Here is a 7,933-nt window from a genome sequence, read left to right on the forward strand (position 1 = left end):
AAGGGGGCTGTCTTTGTTGCTTAGTTGTTGAGCCCTTGCTTAGCCCAGGTGAGGTACTGAGTTCAATACTTAGCACCATGTAAAAATAAATAAATAATGTTACTCTGAACATTCATACATTTCTTTTGTGCATGATATGTTAAAAATCATTTTGCGGGCTGGGGATGTGGCTCAAGCGGTATCCCGCTCCCGTGGCATGCTTGCTGCCCGGGTTCGATCCTCAGCACCACATACCAACAAAGATGTTGTGTCCGCCGAGAACTAAAAAATAAATATTAAAAATTCTCTCTCTCTCTCTCTCTCTCTCTCTCTCTCTCTCTCTCTCTCTCTCTCCTCTCTCACTCTCTCTTTAAAAAAAAAATCATTTTGTGTGTATAAGGGCTGGGGATGTAACTCAGTGGTAGAGTGCTTGCCTAGCAGCAGAGAAGTAAATACGGTGTCTTTAAACTCAATTTTAGCTCTTTTAATTTTTATTCTTATGCCTTTCTTTTTCATTAAAAGGCTTGAAAACTAAGACCTTCAAAAGAAAAAGTATTGCAAAAATTAAGTAACTAGATCTTTACCACCTAAACTATTATGTATAGAATACAATTGACATAGGCTGGGGTTTTGGTTCAGTGGCAGACCTGCCTGCCAAGCACGTGTGAGGGACAGGGTTCGATCCCCAGCACTACATTAAAAAACAAAACAAAACAACAACAACAACAAAAAACAAGTAAAATAAAGGTATTGTGTTCATATACAATTAAAAATATTTTTAAATTTTTTTAAGAGAGAGAGAGAAAATTTTAATATTCATTTTTCAGTTTTCGGTGCACACATCTTTAGTTTATTTTTATGTGGTGCCGAGGATTGAAACTAGCGCTCTGCGCATGCCAGGTGAGCGCATTACTGCTTGAGCCACATCCCCAGCCCCTAAAATATTTTTTAAAAAGATGACAAATGATGTTGTTGTCACCTGTTTTCAAAATAACTTCTGGTAATTAACTCTGACATTTTAAAAAGTATTTATTTTTTAGTTGTACACAATATCATCTTTATTTTATTTATTTTTATGTGGTGCTGAGGATCGAACCCAGGTCTTGCACATGCTAGGCAAGTGCTCCACCACTGAGCCACAACCCCAGCCCGACTCTGACATTTTTAAAGGAGAGTTTTTATTGTGAGATTCAGGTTAACAACACATGAGGTCATATGCACATAAATCTATTCCATTTTTTTTTCTTTTCTTCTTTTTTTAAAAAAATAAATGACAGTGGAATGCATTATAATTCTTATTACACATATAGAGCACAGTTTTTCATATCTTTGGTTGTATATAAAGTATGTTGACACCAACTCATGTCTTCATACATGTACTTTGGATAATGATGTCTATCACATTCCACCATCCTTACTAATCCCCTGCCCCATCTCCTTCCCTCCCATCCCTCTGCCCTATCTAGAATTCATCTATTCCTCCCATGCTCCCCCTCCTTATCCTACTATGTGTCAGCCTCCTTATATCAGAGAAAACATTCAGTATTTGCTTTTTTGGGATTGACTAACTTCACTTAGCATTATCTTCTCCAACGCCAGGAATTTACCTGTAAATTCCATGATTTTGTTCTCTTTCATTGATGAGTTAAATTCCATTGTGTATTTATGCCACATTTCCTTAATAAGACTCCTGTATTGCAAGAATTAAAACCAAGAATCAATAAATGGGATGGAATCAAACTAAAAAGTTTCTTCTCAGCAAAAGAAACAATCTGGGAGATGAACAGAAGAGCCTACATCCTTGGAGCAAATTTTTACCCCTCACACATCAGATAGAGCACTAATTTCTAGGGTATATAAAGAACTCAAAAAGCTAAGCACGGAAAAAACAAATAACCCAATCAACAAATGGGCCAAGGACCTGAACAGACACTTCTCAGAAGAGGATATACGATCAATCAATAACTATATGAAAAACTGTTCATCATCTCTAGCAATTAGAGAAATGCAAAGCAAAACTACTCTAAGATATCATCTCACTCCAGTCAGAATGGCAGCTATTATGAAGACAAACAAAAATAAGTGTTGGTGAGGATGTGGGGAAAAAGGTACACTCATATATCGCTGGTGGGACTACAAATTGGTGCAACCAATATGGAAAGCAGTATGGAGATTCCTTGGAAATTTGGGAATGGAACCACCATTTGACTCAGCTATCCCATTCCTTGGTCTATACCCAAAAGACTTAAAAACAGCATACTACAGGCACACAGCCACATCAATGTTTATAGCAGCACAATTCACAATAGCTAAACTGTGGAGCCAACCTAGATGCCCTTTAGTGGATGAATGGATAAAAAAAAAAATGTGGCATATATACACAATAGAATCTATCCCATTTAAAGCAATACCCACTCCAGTTTCCAATTAGAGGTAGACAGGAGGACATTTGCCAGGGTAAGTCATAGAAAAGAATTAAAAAGGGATTAAAAAAATTAACTGGACATTTTCTTTTAACTAGTTAGGCTACTTGTCAAAACCAATTACAAGTATAGCTAAATGTTCTTTCAAATTCTTCAACAAGAAGCTTAAATCTAAGCCAGGCACAGTGGCACACAGCTGGAGTTGCAGCAACTCAGGGGGCTGAGGCAGGAGAATCATGAGTTCAAGTCCCATTTGGGCAACATAGTGACACTCTGTCTCAAAATAAATTAGTAAAAATAGGCAGGGATATAACTCAGTGGTAGAGCACTTCTGGGTTCAATCCTCAATACCACACAAAAAGAAGCTCAAATCTTTGTTCTAACAAGTATTTAAGGATTCTGGTTTTCCGTTGAAGAAGCTGTAATTTTTTAAAAAAAATATTTCAGTTGTAAATGAACACAATATTTTTATTTACTTATTTTTATGTGGTTCTGAGGATTGAACCCAGTGCCTCACATGTGCAGGGCAAGTGCTCTGCCACTGAGCCTCAGCCCCAGCTCCAAGAAGCTGTAATTTTGGAAAGTGTATCTTCAGTTTAGGAAATTTGGAGTATTGGTGCACGCCTATAATCCCAGCAGCATGGGAGGCTGAGACGGGAGGATCGCAAGTTCAAAGCCAGCTTCAGCCTCCATGAGGCACTAAGCAACTCAATGAGACCCTGTCTCTAAATAAAATACAAAATAGGGCTGGGGATGTGGATCAGTGGTTGAGAATCCCTGAGTTCAAACTCTGGTTCCCCCCACCAAAAAAATGATTTTGAACATCTCTATTGAAGAATGCTTCCAATTCTTGCCTAACACATTCCTTTAGATATATCACAAACTTAACATGTGGGCCAGTATTTAGTGGGCTTCTTTCCTAGAATACTAATTTTTTTGAACATATTGATCCATGATTATAATGTTAGGTTTTTTTTTTTTTTTAGAGCTGAGACACAAAAATTTAGACATTTTCATCTGTTTCTTGTTTGATATATTTTGATTATCTACTCTTCAAAAACTTCAAATATATTGGGAGTTCATAACCCACTTCAATCTAATGTATGTAATATGATATGTCAAGAGCTTTGTAATGTTGTGAACAACCAATAAAAAAAAAACTTCAAATATAAATTGTATCTTCAAATTACTGAATGTTTCAGCCATCCCAGTGTGTGAAGCATTCTCTTGTAAATATACATCTATTTGTATAGACTGAGTTGTGCAGCTTGAAATGCTTTCAGAGAAAAACTATTTGAAAGCTAAAGTAGAAAGTGTTCTACTTTAGTTTCCTCTCTTTCTTTCTCCCTTTTTATTTCTCTTTTCCTTGTCTCAAATATTTATTTGCAGGTGGTTGCTCAGATGGAAGAATGTTGGCTTTTTTTTTTTTTTTTTTTTTTTTTGGCACTGGGGATTAAACCCAGGGGTGCTTAACCACTGAGCCACATCCCCAGCCCTTTTTTGTATTTTTTAAAATACAAGGTCTCACTGAGTTGCTTAATCCCTTGCTAAAGTTGCTGAAGTTGGCTTTGACTCTGTCCTCCTGCCTCAGCCTTCAGAGCCGCTGGGACTAAGACCTGTGCCATAGAACCCAGCCAAAATGTTGGCATTTTATGTTGAAAATTTTACCTTATATAGTTTGTTTGGTTTGGGTACCAGGGATTGAACCCAGGAGAGCTTAACTACTGTGCTACATCCCTAGCCCCCTACATTTTTTTTTTTATTGGTTGTTCAAAACATTTTTTTTTTTTTTAAGACAGGGATTTGCTAAATTGCTTAGAGGCTTGCTAAATTGACAAGGTTTTTTTTTTTTTTTTTTTTTTTTTTTTTTTTGAGCCACTGGGATTATGCACCACCATGCCCAACCTCTGATGAACATTTTACTTCATATAGTTGTTTGAGAGTTTTTGCCAACAACTGACTTTCTTAAGAGACAGATGCAACCACCACTACCCCAGATGTGCTCCCACTCCACCACCCTTTTAATGAGGGGAGGCAGCCCCCAACCCTAAAACCTGATCTCTTGATTCTTTAATAGGATCTGGGGTAAAGGCACTTTGTGGAAACTTAAGTTCATATAGAAAAGCAAAATGATTATTATATGAGAAAGCCCCCCCCTCTGTTATTATTTTTTATATCAAAATACTAATTCTCATGAAATGTTTAAACTAGTGAGAAACAGTTCATGTGACTAACTTTATCTCCTTGAATCTCTTATGTTTTTAAACGGTATGTTGACTTTTGATTCCCATGCCCTTTCTGACGGCTCTGGTTTGTATTAAGGTCTTGGTACACTGCAGTGCAGGCCAACCATTTCCTGAAATGTGAAGCCCTGGCGTTGTCGGGGAGAGTGGGCAGCTGAAGCTCCAAACCTGGGTTCTTGTGTTCCCACAAAAGAAGATGGAACTTCAGACACCCAAAGCTATGCAAGAGAACTTTATTACAAGTGCAAGAAAAGTGAGCACTCTAGAGACAGTGGGTTGTCTCTGTGTACCCACCACTGAACTTGCACTCTTTTTAAGCAAAGGACACAATGCCACTTCTAAATTTATTACTGTTTGATGTTTATCTTGAGAACTGAACTTTTTTTTTTTTTTTGCCAAGCAGGTGTTCAACTCCTTCTTCATCTCTGATGGTACCGTTTTTGTCCCTAATTGTTCCTCTCCAAAACTGTCATGATGGCCATTTTATTGGGGAGGGGTCTCATCTACAAGTCAAACCCATGTTAATGTGGGTATTGGGGTCAGTGGTCAGTCAGAATTTACCTTGGTGCACTGCATTACTAAAAAAACCTCTCTTCCAAAATATATGGAGGCACCAATAGCTATAATTCTTCACTTGACCTTGACTTTGGTGAACCCTGAGGTCCCTTTAATGAGAGTTAGTGCCAAGAATTCTTCTTTCTCAATGCATTTCCCCAATTACCCGCCACCCACTCTCCATTAGCTCCTTTCCTTTCCATTTGCTTATTTGCAAGATCTGTGTACTGATGTTTCTCTACAGGTTATATGCTGCAAGTTACTTACTCATTTGCCATTTAAAGAAAACTTTAGGTGGGCGCAGTGGGCATACCTGTAATCACAGTGGCTTGGGAGTCTGAGGCAGGAGGATCTCAGGTTCAAAGCCAGCTTCAGCAACTTAGCAAGGCTCTAAGCAACTCAGGGAGACCCTGTCTCTAAACCAAAATATAAAAAAGGGCTGGGGATGTCGTTCAGTGGTTAAGCTCTTGGGTTCAATCTCTAGTACCAAAAGAAAAAAGAAAAAAACTTTAAGAGTATCGAAAAGTAAACCTGTGACCTTGCCATGTATTCACTAGTCATTACCAACTACTTCTTAAAATGCTGTCAGGGACTCACATGCAGAAACTTTTGTGAACTTGCAATCTTTTTGAGCAGATATACACTGGTTGTGACCAAAACCAGCTTCATGTTTTGTAGTAACTGCTACAGTCAAAGTTATCAAATCTTTGTAAAATAGAAAAGTATTTAAAATTTACTTTTCTACTGACATTTGTAATTCAAGTGTAAATGCTTATCAATCAAGAATTACTTTTTTAAAGGCTATATACCAAAGTATTTAAAGATAAAACTATATGAAGGGCTGGAGTTGTGGCTCAGCGGTTGACATTGGCCTAGCACATGTGAGGCACTGGGTTTGATCCTCAGCACCACATAAAAATAAATAAACAAAATAAAGGTATTGTGTACATCTACAACCAAAAACATATTTTAAAAAACTTATATGTATATGATGTCTGGGATTTACTACAGAATAACTGGGGGTCACATTGTAGAAGAGGGGTAGAAATGAAAGAAGATTGGCCACGTATTGGTGATTGTTGAAGTTCAGTGGTGGGTACAACAGGTTTGTTATACCAGTGCCTCTATGTTTGCATGTTGGAAGATTTCCATAATCAAAACTTAAAAGGAAGAAAAAACAGATTTTTCTGAAACACTCAATTAATGATAAAAGAATGATGATGGAGTTGTTCTCAAGGAATAAGAACCAAAGTTCATATTAAAATTTGAATCACAATTCCTCATCTAGTGAAAGTCATTTTATGACGCCAATGGACATGAAGAGCTTACAGTGTATATTCGTGAGATGTGCAGGCTCACGGAGGAAGGAAGTTATCAAAAGGTCAGTGGGATTTATTTATACAAACACCTTCAGTGTAGCCTTCCTCTAATGTCTTAGCGGGTGTTTATTTGTTCATTTATTGTTTTTTTGGGTGTTTATTTGTTTATTTATTGGTTTTTTTAAAAAGTCTTCAAATCATCTGGGATTTAAAATTTAAATATTAGGTTTTAAATTATTTGGATTTAAATAAGTAATTTTAATGCATGAACTAACAAAATTATTAATTTTAACTTATTTTAATTTGATACAGAAAATAATTATTTGAAATAAAATAATTTAAATAAATAAACTGAAAATGTAAATTATTTTAATTTAAAATCTAAAGTGATTATTTGAAATGAAAAGAGTATGGAAACAAAATGCCAACAATAGAAGCAGACTTCAATATTTCACAGAAAAACATTAGTGCTTTGTGGTCCTCTCAATTTGGACTATGAAGACTGAAAGAAAAAAAACCAAGCAAAACAAACATGAGTAATTGCTTAGACATTAGGGAAAGGCTCTATTAAAGTTGTTTGCTTGGAAACATTGTAAATTTGTAATAAATAAGGTTGTCACTTTTTAATGACACTGTGGAGAGCAGGCTGTGCCCTGCCCATGATATGCAGTTTTTAGGCTGTGCTTGAACCTGAATTTGCCTTGACCTTCTCCATTTTGAGTGAAGTGCAGAGTTGGAATGACTCCACACCCTGTTTGTACAGTAAACAGCCCCATCTGTTTGGCACAACCATAAGGCACAAACGGATAAGTCAATCAATCATGATAATAAACATGAGCTCCTATGGACTTATAAACTAATCAGAAGTACGAGGATGCATGGGCATATCAAACTCGTTTTGGGAAAACCCGCCAGATCACATCAGATCACTGAATGAAGCAACCCCCTCACTCAAGGCCCATAAAAGAAAGAACACTGAGATTGGGACATGGTGGGCACCCTGACCCTATCACCTGGTTACTCTCCATGAGCTTTGCTCAGAAAAGTCTCCATAGTGACCAACCTCTAGATCTCTGCCCTCAGACTTTAGCAGTTTCTCCTGCTCAATTCTCACAGCCCACTCCAAGCTGACATCTCAAGCTGACATTCTGACACTGGGATAATCCAAATGGACTCTCAGATAGATGCCCTCTCCCAACATTGGGCATCTGTCTTGCTAAAGTCCTCCCATTGTAGGAACAATATATCAATAAAGCAACTACAACAAACAGAAAATACATTCTAAGGAAACTTTCAAGCAAACAACGAACTGTAAATTCTCTCCCTGATGGCTTTTGTACATAGTGAATCATCACCTATACCTGAGTCTAAAGTACTTGTGAAAGCAGTGATTTTTCAGATGTATAAATGAGGC

The sequence above is a fragment of the Urocitellus parryii genome, chromosome 9 (assembly GCF_045843805.1).
Source record: "Urocitellus parryii isolate mUroPar1 chromosome 9, mUroPar1.hap1, whole genome shotgun sequence".
NCBI classification, from domain to species: Eukaryota; Metazoa; Chordata; class Mammalia; order Rodentia; family Sciuridae; genus Urocitellus; species Urocitellus parryii.